Below are 13,786 nucleotides of genomic sequence, written 5' to 3'. Positions count from 1 at the left end.
TTCTAGCATGCTGTTTTAATTTTTTTTTTCCTATTAGTGGTAAAAAAGTAAAAGCAAATAAGCAATGCAGATGTGCATTCATTTTTTGGGGTATCTAACATTGCAATTGTAAACTTTTGGGTATAGTGCCTCTTGATTTTAGAATACAACAACAGCTGCCGCGGTTAAACACTTCAGCCTTTTCTTGGCTAGAGAATATTGAAGTAAATACATTGAGTAGTTATTTTTTAGTATTTTCTTATAGTATTCAGCATAAGTTAATGAACTCAGAAGATACTTGCAGTTTTGAACGTTACTCCTCTGTTGGCATATTTCAAGTCTTGCCACATAACTGGCAGTGTTTATCGTAGTTAAATAGTGGTTGAACAAATTGGAGTTTTGTTTGCCTTCCATTTGCTCGACCTATTGATGTGAATTTATTTGCCTATGGAGAATCATTATACTGATATGCCTGATCCTTTTAGAGAGAGAAGAAGAAAATGTTCTCACCTAACCCTGCCTAAAACCAACAACTTCTGGTTTCTAGGCTTGTTTGGTTCTACCGATATAGAACCTGTTGTGGTTTGATTGGGGATCTGAGACGTCATTGAAGAAAAAACTGGACGAAGATACTCTAATGGTATTATCTCTGTTAAGGTATGCTTTCTTTACCTATCCTTGAATAGCATTACTAGTTCTATCACTATCATCCATCCTCATGTTGAATGGTTAGTTTGTCATTTGTTCTAAGGGCATACAACTAGGTATTCTGACTTCTGCGAGTAATAATTTTCATTGAATCTTGAAAAGGAAAACTCAACAAAAATGCTTTGCTTTCATTGGTTTAGATGTCTCTGATTTTTCCCCATTGAGTATAAGAACTCAGCTGACCCCTAAGGCTTTGTTGTTGTTGTTGTTGTTGTTGAGTATAACAACTCACTTTAAGATAAAAATAAAAAAAATAAAAAATCCCTAGTATCATACCAGAGTGGCCGCTTTCTAGGATATCCCCTTTACCTTTTCTTTGTTGTCCATTAATTACATTCATCCAATTGAATCTGGAAATAACCATTAAACATATGCTAATTCATCCAATTGAATCTGGAAATAACCATTAAACATATGCATTCTGAAATATAGAGCTTATTTTCCATTTCAATCTGCACTTAGGAGTAATCTTAGTGAGCATATGACCAAGTCTGGATACTTTGTATGCTAATATTTTAGTAGCAAATCCCTTCCTTTAGTTTCATACCTTGTTCAATAATTTTACATGTCCTTTTCGTGATTTTCTCTATTTGGAGTCTAGTGAGAAGAAAAATTATTATTTTGATAAGGATAGTCCTGGACTCCTGATCACTCTCTAGGTGAATTCCCTGTTCACGCTAATTCTTCTCATCAGAAATTCACAAAGCGCATACTGGTTTTGGTGCCTGGTCCAATAAGTAAACAGATTTTTGAGCAATGTTGTCACTAGCAGACCATATCAATCCTATTTTAGTACTTCTTTTATTATAATTACATTTAATTAATAGTAAATGAATCGATTTGGAATGAACAAAATACTAAAGATTTGATTTCCTTGTTTTGTATTTTTGCATCAATTTTTGACAAGAAAAATAAAAAAGGGCATTTGCAAATTACTGTTGCTAATATGAACATTTATGTTGAATGCCTGCCTCTTGGAGGGGAAAAAAAGTGAAAAGTAGTTGAGACTGAAGCATAAGCTATGCTGAAATGAACATTGATTAGGAAGTTGGTTGTGAAGTTGGACATCGTTATCTCCTTTGTAAGTCTTGATTGCCAATGTGGGAATGCAATAAGAAAATATGTTTTCATATGTATTTGTTTCCTGTATGTGTGTGTTAATTTCATCCTATCAATATAAACTAGTCTCTATTGATACAGCTTTTACACACGGAATTCATGCATTCTTTATCTGCTTTCTTTACACTCAACAGGCATTTGGCTCTGAAATATTATTGGTACTTAGTAAAATATTTCTTTATCTACTTTCTATCCACTCAACATGGCATTTGGCCCTGAAATATTTAGTGCTTAATAAAATATCTCATTCTGTTTTGGAATTTGACCTTGAAAATAACTAAGATCAAGGATTATAAATTATAAACAAACAACAACAAAGTCTTGTCCCACTAGGTGGGCTCGACAGTAGTGGCTGGAACTTGTTGCGTATATTTCGGAACTTTACTGAATAATTCCTAATCGTGGAGCTAATTATATGTTGAAACTTCTGGGCTTATATTCTCCGGTACTGATTATTCATCATTTCCAACTTCATTTTCTGTCATTGTCCAGTTTCCTTTCATGCTCTCAAAGAAAACCATATAATACCAATTCTTGCTGTAATTTTGTATTCCTGAAATATCCAAATTCCAGGATTATGAGTGAATCTTAAAACAAATATTTTACCGTGTTTGTGTATTTTATTTGTCTCTGGCTGCATAGATACAAATCCATACTTCAGCATCAAGCAAATCTGCAGTAGAAAGTTGGCTAAACGGAGTCTATATCGCTATGCTGAGTAATTTGATAATCAGTTTATAACTTTCTAAATATGAACTTTCAGTTTCAGGTCAAAGACACTTGGCCGCCTGACAAGAACCAGAATGTTCCTCGAAAAGACAGGACTGGCCTTGATCCACCCTTGTCGTGGCTAACGTTGGTTATTGAATTTTTTTTTCTCGGTTAGGGATAGCAATGGAGTGTCACTGGGGTAGGTATCCCTCCTCCCATTTCCATTAAAAAAAAAAAAAATGCACCACAGTCCCTGCTGTCTCCATTTATTTGTCCATGGCAAGGCTGATATCCATGATTCCTATAAATAGTATAACAAATTTTAAAAAAGTCCAAAAAAATTACAAACCAAACATTCATAATAAATTTTACAAACTAAACATTTCTAGTTCATTCATGTAAGATACTTCGGTCCTAATAAATTTTTGGAGGCAAACTACTAAAATGATATTGTGAGTTGATTGATAAAGATAATTTTAAAAGATACTAATAATAAATAAACTACTTAAATACTTAAAAATGTGATAAAATAAATTTAATTTTAATACACTAACAGTATAAAATATTTTATACAATTGTTTAATTACATCCATTTTTTTCGGATGATCATTGACTATGTCAATATAAAAAGTAATTATTTTTTTTGATGTGACGTTACGTAATTAGATATACGTGAAAGTATTTTACACTGATAATGTATTAAAATTAAATTTTAAAAACAAAGTAGATATTAAATAAATGGTGAATTCTACCCAACTCTCTCTAAATTAGAGGGTAAGTTATCTCTTGTGACATGTTCTATTATTAAATAAATTGACTTATCATGGTTAATTTTAACTTTTAATCTAACCTAAATTTTGTTAATTTAATTAATTCTTCATTATGTAACTTTTTTTTTGCAAATTATAAAAATTATTAAAAAAATTTTAATTTCTTAATTTTCTATTTTTTTCGAAGAATAAAAAAAATTCAAGAGACATACAAAATTTAAAATTTTCAAAATTTTCTCTCTTTTGCTTTCTTAAATTTTTAATTATGATATAACTTTTCTTAATATCTAATCTAAATTTTGTTAACCTAATCAACTAATTATGGTATAATTTTTTTACAAATTATAAAAATGATTAGAGAAATTTTATTTTATATTTTATTATTTTTTTCAAAAAATTTAAGGAAGCAAGAGAGAAAATTTTAAAAATTTTAATTTTTTTGTGCTTCTTGAATTTTTTATTTATTCTGTCTTTTGAGATTTTTTTTTATTTTGCGATTGAAATTGATTAACAAATATATAATTTGAGAAGAAATAAAAAATTACAAAATTAAATTTTTTAAATAATTTTTATAATTTGCAAAAAATAGTTACATCATGATTAATTAATTAAATTAACAAAATTTAGGTTAGATTAAAGTTAAAGTTAATCATAATAAGTCAATTAATTTTATTTCACATAAAACTTTAAAAATATGTTACAAAGGATAATTTACATTTTACCCTCTAATTTAGAGAGGATTGAATAGTATTCACCTAAATATATATTTTCAAAGTTGGCCGAGCGCACACCCACGATTCTCTAATTGATCCCTAGCTGACCGCCGTTAATCTACTAACTGGTCTAGTGCTAGCCAATCCCAAATGGTAGATGATAAAAAGAGATAAAAATAAAAATTTTTTATCTATTTTGATCCTCAAAAAATTCTGAACCAAACACTTTAGTCCCCAATTAAAATAAATTAGCTTGTTAATTCTAACATTTAATTTCGTAAGTAGTCTTGGTCCTTGGTCCATTTTACTTCACCAACTCCTAACGTTTAGTGCCACGTGTACAAAGGAGACAAATTGATCCTAGGCAAATTATAAATAATTTGGTCTTTTAAAATATTCCTTGTCAAACAAATTAGTCCTTAAAATTTATTCATAAGACAAATCAATCTCCAAAAATATTCATTATCAAAACAACTAAGCTATCATTGCCATATTAGACCTTCTCACTGTTAATATATTTCTGCCTTGCTAGTTTAAAAATTCTGTAAATTATTTTATCACTGGAAATTAATCAAATGTTTCTCAATATGTCAAGTGAGGCTAAGTAAGGAGCCTCTTCTCCCATATAGTTGTCACTCAACGTTGATTAGTCAGGCTAGATCCAAATTCCGTTACACAATAAATTTTGATTTGGAAGTAGTCTCTTGTACTATTTCAAGCACAATAAATAAGCCATGGACATTCATTCTGTGGATTTTCTGCATTGTTGGTTGTTATAATAATTTGTGGTTGAGGTCCTCCACTTTTAGCCCCAACATCCTTTATATTACTTATAGCCAATTGCTGTGATCTCCCTTCTGTTCCAATCTTAATTATCATTCCATGTGCTCTAGTTTTAACGGCTGCTTCTTGTGTTTCTTCATCCATTTTTAGTGGAGCTCCATTAGCATTTCTTATCTAGCCTCTTCGGCATTAGTCTCACTCTCCCTCTTAAGTCTTAACCTTGCACTTCGTCTTAATCACTTCTATGTGATTGTTTATATTGTGAAAAGTGGTTTCTTGAGCTTATTGCAAGATGACTTGGGTGATTATGCTATTGAAAGGTGAAACTTTATCTTTAATTAGTAAAAAATAGACATTCTAGTTTGAAATCTTTTTCATGTTTGTGATAGTCTAATTTTCCTAATAATGAATATTTTAGTGGATTGATTTGTTTTATAATGAATAATTTTGGAGACCAAATTGACTGTAATTTGTCCAATAACCAATTTGTTTCCTTCGTACACATGGCGCTTAACGTCTGACATGGAAATTTAACGTGATACATAGGATAGTTCCGTTAGGATTTGACAGAGCAAAGTGGGCCAGAAACCAGTACAACTTACAGAATTAAATGTTAGGGACTAATAAGCTAATTAATTTTATTTGAAAACTAAAGTGTCTAATTCAAAATTTTTTAAAGACCAAAATGGATAAATACTCAAAATAAAATAACTTTAATAAAAGAATTTATTGAATAAAACTAAAATGATGGGTCAAAATAAAAATAAATAAAAAATAGCAAAAAAAGAACTTGTCATAGGATTGGTTCTAGACTCCCTAGGCCTCATATATCGGCTTTCAGCCCAGTTATTTTTTAAAAAAATGTGACCGTTTTTTCTTGAACTCTCTCATCTTAATTCGTATAATCAAGACCCAAATTTCATGGGACTGATATTGTTAACCACTCTACCCAGATGTATTAAGCAAAGACACCTTACGTTTGTTAAGTTTCTTTCAATTGGAAAAAATTTTCTCTCAACGAAGAGGTTCTTGAGAACTTTGGTTCTAGTAAGTGAGAGAGTTGTCTCCATTACAAACCACATTTGAAGTGCAAAACACAATTTCAAATCAAGCAGTCTCCGATCATAACACCCTGTTCATTCAAGCTTTGATATCACTAAGCATAACCATCAAACATCCCCTTAAACCACTTTTCTAAATAACTCAGCAAACCTGCAACCTTTGCTAACCTTTAACCCTGACCAAGCTCTTTTAACCATTCTAACCCAATCACTTAACTAACAATAGAGCACACAGAAAATTAAACCAGCTACTCCACTGCTTTCAACAGTTCTACCATACATTATATAACTTCTACTAGCAACAACCTAACCATTAATTTTTACCCTTCCCGAGTCCAATCCTACATATTTTATCACTAAGCAGCAAAATACTCTTAAACTATAACCTTGCATAGCACAACTAAACATCTTTTTAACCATTTTCGCCAACCACATCTACAAAACAGCCTTATCCTCTCCCAAGTCGAGGAAACCCGTATCTCATCACAAGTTAACCTGCATTAGAAATCAACCACACACAAATCATATCAACTATTGAACTGAAGTTGAATTACCAGGACATTATAGCGACAAATATGGGAATGGAGCCCATTGAGGGCAAAATCATAAGCATAAAGCCTAAGAGAAACCAAGGCCTCAACCTAGACCATTGCAACATGGTTGGAATAGTCATCACAGAAAAAGAAATAAAATTCAAGATTTGCAAGAATGTCCTTTTGGGCATGTGGGGAAACTCAGAAGGAGTAGCCATTTTTGAAGTGGGTAGGAACAAAGTCCTAATCAGCTTTAGCGACAAAAGGAGATGAATGCAAACCCTAGACAATGGTCCTTGGTGCATAAAAGAAAATCTCATCAACTTACAAAGATGGTCACCGAGGGGACGCTTTAGAGGAGATAAACCACGACTTCATGGCTTTTTGGATTCAAGTACATGGAGTGCCAGAGGAAAACATGAACCTGGAAGTAGTCTCTGAAATTGTAGATTTAATAGGAATTGTCAAGGAAGTGGATGATCCTGTCATAGACAACACTCTCATGAGGAAAGTTTTGAGATTCAAAACCACAATAGACATTTCAAGGCCCCTCCAAACAGGATTCTGGCTCTCAAGAGACCCCATCTAGAAATGTGGATAAGCCTCAAAATCAAATATTGAGAGATTACAAGATTGTTACTGTTTCAATGCAGCATCATAGGGCATGAGAGAAGGGCCTGTAGTAGATCCACAGCCATGACATGCTAGAACCCTAACATACCCAAATACTCCGTGAAGCTAGGAACCAACCCAGCCAGACCACTAATCACCATGGAGGCAAGAAGACAAGCAGGACTAGAGAGAGTGAACAAAGGACTACTAAAAGTGCTATTAACTAGCAGATAATAGAGAGAGAAGGGGCTAAAGTGACTTCTAAAGATAAGGGCAATGCAGTACACGAGGACGGTAGGAAAGAGGCAGGAAAAAAGGAGGAAAAAATCTTTAATTCCCTGACACAAGGAAAGGAGCTCAAGAAGCAAGATCTGTTGTAAATCAATCAAATTAGTCTAGCATCCAAAATCAAAAGAGAGATAAATGAAAAGAATAAGGTAGAAAGAAGGGTGTTGGAGTGTCCGAGAAAAGGAAAAGGGATAGTAAGCAATCAAAATGGGCCTCCTGTTACATGGGGCCCAACACAACAATTCCAAAAATCAAAGACCAAGAAATGGGCTGCAAACAAAAAGAGGCAGAAACCAATCAAGATGTTGCTATGGTGGGAGATAATTCAAGTGGATTCAGCCCTAACAAAGATATAACAGGAAGGAATTTTAGCCCAAACCAACTTACAATCTCCAGAAAAGTTGAACATAACAAGCACATTGATGAACGGATATTTTATACGCTTTTTATCATTATTTTCATATAGTTTTTAGTTTTTTTGTTCAAGTTTTATTAAGTTTTTAGTGCAAAATTCACATTTTTGGTTTCTACTTTGAGTTTGAGTTTTATGGTGATTTCAGGTATTTTCTGGCTAAAATTGAGGAGTTTGAGCAAAAGTTTGATTCAAAGACAGAAAAAGGACTGCAGACGCTGTCAAGATCTGACCTCCGTGCACTCGAAGGAGCTTTTCTGGAGCTACAAAAGTCCAAATGGCACGCTCTCAATGGTTATAAAAAGCTAACATCTAGAACTTTCCAGAAATATATAATAGTCCATACTTTACTTTGGAAATGAAGGTCCAAAACTGGCGTTCAACGCTAGCCACCAGCCCCATTCTTGGCGTCCAGCGCCCACAGGGGAGTAGCTGCGTCCAACGCCCATGATGGAGCCCCTAGCTAGCATTCAACACCTCTAAGGGGTACGAGCACATGGAGACACCCTTTCCTCAGTCCAAACATTCACTGAGTGAGCCCAGAAAGTGGATTTTCGTACTATCAACCTAGTTTATCTTATTTCTATAATTCTTAGTTATCAAATTAGTATATAAAGGAGAAGATCACCCTTGTTTAGGATCTTCTACCTCATCTTTTGCCCATTCGAACCTTTCATTATTATTTTCTGTACAGTATGAGTCACTAACCTCCTAAGGTTAAGGTTAGGAGCTCTGCTGAGTTTCATAGATCAATAATATTACTGTTCTAATTCAATATGTTTGATTCTATTCTCTCAACCTCGTTCTTCATCTTATGAATTGAGGGTGACCCATGACAATCACCCTTGTTCTACATGGGTTCTGTGTGATTCCTGACCTGGATAGCGTTGAACTAAAGCTAGAGATTGCATTGTGGATTCCAATAGAGCATCTGAGAAACTTTGGATATGTGACATGAAATTTCATTGACTATAGGTGCGTGAGGTCTCTGTGGCGCTAAGGCAAGAGTCAGAGAAGCAGCACTTTCTTATCTGGAAGATCTGCCTTGTCTGTGGCACCTTGAGTAGGATCGTGAAGAGGAGTGGATTGCTTAGAGCTTCATCTTCTGCTATAGTGAGAAACCTAGAGGTGGCTTGATGAGAGGACATGAGTCATCTCAACGTGGTGGATTGCTACAGTGGAGGAGGTTAACTTGATGAGAGGACATGAGTTAATCACTTACGGCTGCCATTGAAGGAATCAGAAGGTTATTGAAGAAGACAGTAAGAAAAGTTAATCCGAAAAGACAAAGCATCTCCGAAGCCTCAACCGTTCTCATACCATTGAATTTTCGTCTATCTAGTAACATTTTATTTATTTATTTGTTTTATGCGTTCTTCCGTGACAAACTATATTTTCTATCCGCCTAACTAAGAACTGCAAGGTGTCCACTGCTTGTTTAAACCAACAATCTCTGTGGAATCGACCTTCACTCACCTGAGGTATTACTTGGACGACCCGGTATACTTGCCGGTCTATCTGTCCGAATTCTGCGGAGCCAGTTTCGTGCACCAAGTTTTGGATGCTATTGTCGGGGATTGTTCGGATTTGACAAATTATCGGATTATCTTGTTGCTTAGATTAGGTATTATTTATGGTTTATTTGCTCTTTTGTTTGTGTCTTTTGTTTTCTTTTCAAAAAAATTTCAAAACCTTTTCTGTTTTTGGCTATGTATTTTCTTTTGATTTTCTTACTTTGAGTCTTACTTATTTCTTATTTTCTTTTTCAAAAATTTTTCAAAATCTTTTCTTTTCTTTAGTAATCTTTGTCTTTTGTTTGAATCTTTTGTCAGTTTTTAAGTTTGGTATCCCCCTATTTTTATCTTTTTCTTTAAATTTTTGAAGGTGTTCTTATTTTTCCTTCTTCATATTCGAACTGTTCTTAGTAAATTTTCTTGGTTGATTTTAAAAATTTTGAGTTTGGTGTGTTTTAGTTGTTTTTCCTCTAATTTTCAAAAATTAATGTTATTAGATCTTAAAATTTTTAAGTTTGGTGTCTCTTTGTGTTCTTCTTTTCTTAAATTTTCGAAAGGTGTTCTTGAGTATTCTTCGTTGTGTTCGAATTGTTCTTGGTATTTTTCTTTGTTTGATCTTAAAATTTTTAAGTTTGGTGTCCTTTTGTGTTTCTCATTCCAAAATTTCGAAAATTGGAGTATTTGATTTCAAAATCTTTAAGTTTGGTATCTGTTTAGTGTTTGTGTTTTTAATTTTTCAAAATTTAAAATTTAAATTTTAAATTTTCTTGTTATCTTATTTTAATTTAATTTCAAATTTTAAGTTTAGTGTCCCGTTAGTTATCTTTTTGCTTATCTTGTAATCTTTTTCAAATCTTTATCATATCTTTTTATCTTTTTTTGAATTTCAAAAATCTTATCTTATCTTGTTTTAAATTCAAAATCTTTTTCAAATCTTCATCTTATCTTTTTTTTTTTATATTTCTTTGAATTTCAAAAATCCTATCTTATCTTATTTTAAATTCAAATTTAAAATTCAGATTTCAAATTCTTATCTTATCATAATTCAAATTCAGTTTTCAAGTTTCAAGATTTCAAAATTCTTATCTTATCTTAATTCAAATTCAATTTTCAAATTTCAAGATTTCAAAATTCAAAATTTCAAAACTCAAGTTTTAAAAATTCAATTTTCAAATTTTAAATTTCAAATTTCAAAATCAAATCTTTTTCAAAATTCAAATTTCAAATCTTATCTTTTCAAATCTTTTTCATATCTTTTTAAAATCTTTTTCAAAATTTTTAAATTTTAAGTCTTATCTTTCTTAATCTCTTTAAATCTTTACCTTATCTTTCTTTTTGAATTTAAAACTTTTAAATTTCAAATCTTTACTTTCTTTCAACTTTTAAAATTCAAAACTTTCTCCTTTTAATTTCAAAATCAAATCTTTTATTTTGTTCGTAAATTTTGTTAATTAGTTAGTTACTTGTTTTATCTTTTATTCTCCTTTCTCTTTCCTTTTTTTCAAAACTTCCTAACTACTTTCTCTTTCTTCTTTTTCGAAAATCCCCTCTTTGATTTTAAATCTTGTTAGTTAATTGGTTGTCATATCTTTTCTTAATCTTTCCTTTTCTTATTTTTTCGAAATTTCTTAATTATTTTTTTATTTTCGAATTAGTTTTCTATTTTTATTTTATTTTTTATTTAATTTTTGAAAAAAAATATTTAATTCTTGTCTCTTTTCTTCTTTTTGGTATCTCACAGGGAGTTCTCTATACTCTGACATAGAGACTTCCCACTTTTCTTTGTCTTGTCTGTGTATGCAGGAACAGGAAGAGTGCACTATAGATCTAGAGGAAGAGGCACAACCAAGAAGAACCTTAGGGTCTTATATAGCCCCCACTCCTGACTTCTATGGAAGCAGTATTAGTATACCTCCTATTGGAGTAGCTCACTTTGAGCTCAACCCTCAACTAATTACATTAGTGCAGCAAAATTGCCATTTTCAGGGACTTCCTCAAGAGGAGCCCATAGAATTCCTTGTAGATTTCCTGCAATATGCTGACACAGTGTACACTGATGGAGTAGACCAAGATGTCTACAGGTTGTTGCGCTTTCCATTTACTGTGAAAGACCAAGCAAAGAGGTGGTTGGATAATCAACCCAAATCAAGCTTGAAAACATGGAGTCAGCTGGTGGATAAGTTCTTGAATCAATACTTTCCACTAAAGAAGCTAACCCAGTTAAGACTGGACATTCAAGACTTCAAATAAGAAGATAATGAATCCCTTTATGATGCTTGGGGAGGTACAGAATGATGCTATAGAAATGCCCTACTGAAATGTTTTCAAAATGGGTAAAGTTAGACATCTTTTATTATGGACTCACAGATATGGCTAAGATGTCCTTAGACCATTCTACTGGTAGTTCAATCCACATGAGAAAGACAATTGAGGAAGCTCATGAGCTCATTGAGACACTTGCCAGCAATCAACATCTGTACTCATCTAATGAGACTCCAATGAAATGAGAGATTAAAATAGTGTCTATTGAGTCAGAACCTCCTGAGCAAAGTGAGTCATTAACCTAGTAACTGCACTCCCTTGCACAATAAATGTTCAAGAGATGATGCAAGAAGCCCGAGCCTCTAACAGAGCTATAAAGGCACAGTTCAGTCAAACTAGACAACACTTATCTGAACAGATAAGAGAAGAGTGTCTAGCCTTCATTAGTACCAAGGAAGCTGAGCCTAAGATGGTACACATTGTTGAGGAACTAAATCAAGAAGAGGCTAGAAGCACATTGTTGCACATCCCTCTTATATGAAGAAAGCCTGAAGTACCACACCCTCAGATGCCCCAAAAGGAGACCAAGGATGAGTACTGCTCACAATCCTTGGAAGGCTATAAAAAGCTACAGTTCGATATTTCTTTTGCTGAGGTTTTGGAGCAATGGTCTCTATCTACTGGAAGAAACCTTTCTAATGCTGAGAGAGGCGAATTAGTGATGAGGTTACAGAAGGATTACATGATTATCAAGGTCCTTCAACCTACACTACCCCCTGACAAAGGAGGTACTACCATGCAGAGTACAATACAACCCCTACCCTAACAAAGAAGGAGAATCAAGCTCATCACACTAAAAGAAAGCTTGTTAGAAGGAATTCAAATATGAGGACACTAATCTCCTCCTCTTCTTCCATGGAGTCATTTCTGTTAACCAACTGGAAGAAGAGGAAGAAAGTCAGCAATCGAGTGTTAAGCTAATGGCATTAAAGAAGCACTTGTTGGGAGGCAACCCAACCATGAGTAGAGTATTTATGTTCTTATTTCTTTTGTTTATCTTCATTTGAGTTTATTTTAGTTTATTTTTAGAGTTTTCCCTTGCTTTTTAACGTTTATGATCATGTGCAGTAGTTAGAACAGAAACAGAAACTGTCAGAGCTGGAAACGAAACACCCTGGAGCAGAGACCTTGCTGGTGTTGAACGCCAGCCAAGGGGGCCAGAGTGGGCATTCAACGCCCATGAGGAGCAGCAAAGCTGGCGTTGAACGCCAGCCAGGGAGCACATAGCTGGCGTTGAATGCCAGCCAGGAGGCAGAGACCTGGCGTTGAACGCCAGGAAGGAGCACATAAGTGGCATTGAACGCTAGCCAGGGAGCATGAAGCTAGCGTTAAATGCCAGCCAGGGGGTAGAGACCTAGCGTTGAACGCCAGGAAGGAGCACCCCAATGGGCGTTCAACACCCTATAAGGAGCGTCAAGCTGGAGTTGAACGCCAGCCAGGAGCAAGAGTTGGGCATTCAACGCCCATAAAGGGCAGGGAATTCAAATTTTCTAGCCTCCCAAGACCAGTGGGTCCCACAGAAATTCCACCTACCCTACCTACCTCACCCTCTATCTCTCCAATTTTCTTCTTCTCCTTCTACTCTCTCATTCCCAATTGTTCATATTTGCTCGAGGACGAGCAAAACTCTTAAGTTTGGTATTGCAAAAGCCTTGCTTTTTGACTTCTACCACTCCTAAGTATGGCACCAAAGAATGGTGAAACCTCAAGGAAGAGGAAGGGAAAGGCACTTGCCTCCATTTCCCTCACCTCATATGTCACTTATGCAATTCAGGTGGAATTGTCATAGAAAGAGACATCCCCATTGAGAAGGACAAGCCCAACACTAAAAAAAGGATGGAGCATGTTAGAGAGCCTACACATGGACCACAGCAAGAACATATGGAGCCGCCTTAATAGGAAATCTCTGAGATGCCTCAAGGGATGAATTTTCCTTTCCAAAAAATTTTTTGGGATCAAAAGTGGATCAGCTGAGGTTAGACCACCAAGAGCAGTCTACCTTCCTCCATGAGACAAGAGAAGATCAAAGAACCATGAGGGAGGAGCAACAGAGGCAAGGACGAGACATAAAGGAGCTTAAACACTCCATTGGATCCACTAGAGAGAGTAGCAGCCGCCGTTACTAAGGTGGTCCCGTTCCCTTAAATCACCTTGCTTATGTTATTTTTCTATTTTCCATGTGTTTATTTTATTGTCTGTTTCTAGTGCATGATCATCTTTATGTCTTAAAGCTATGAAATATTCCACACATCTATCACCTT

General features: G+C 34.2%; 1 long non-coding RNA gene across 1 annotated transcript; it reads right to left on the bottom strand.

Moving 5' to 3' along the window:
- Positions 1-5,864: 5,864 nt before the first annotated feature.
- Positions 5,865-7,443, bottom strand: LOC140180918 (uncharacterized). The gene is made up of 3 exons (XR_011875051.1): positions 7,018-7,443; positions 6,706-6,859; positions 5,865-6,339 (listed from the first exon to the last, which is right to left on the bottom strand). It is a non-coding gene; the product is annotated as an uncharacterized lncRNA (long non-coding RNA).
- Positions 7,444-13,786: the final 6,343 nt, after the last annotated feature.

Source organism: Arachis hypogaea, chromosome 17 (genome assembly GCF_003086295.3).
Source record: "Arachis hypogaea cultivar Tifrunner chromosome 17, arahy.Tifrunner.gnm2.J5K5, whole genome shotgun sequence".
NCBI lineage: Eukaryota > Viridiplantae > Streptophyta > Magnoliopsida > Fabales > Fabaceae > Arachis > Arachis hypogaea.
The sequence above is the reverse complement of the archived record's forward strand: the minus strand, read 5'-3'. Positions and strand labels throughout refer to the sequence as shown.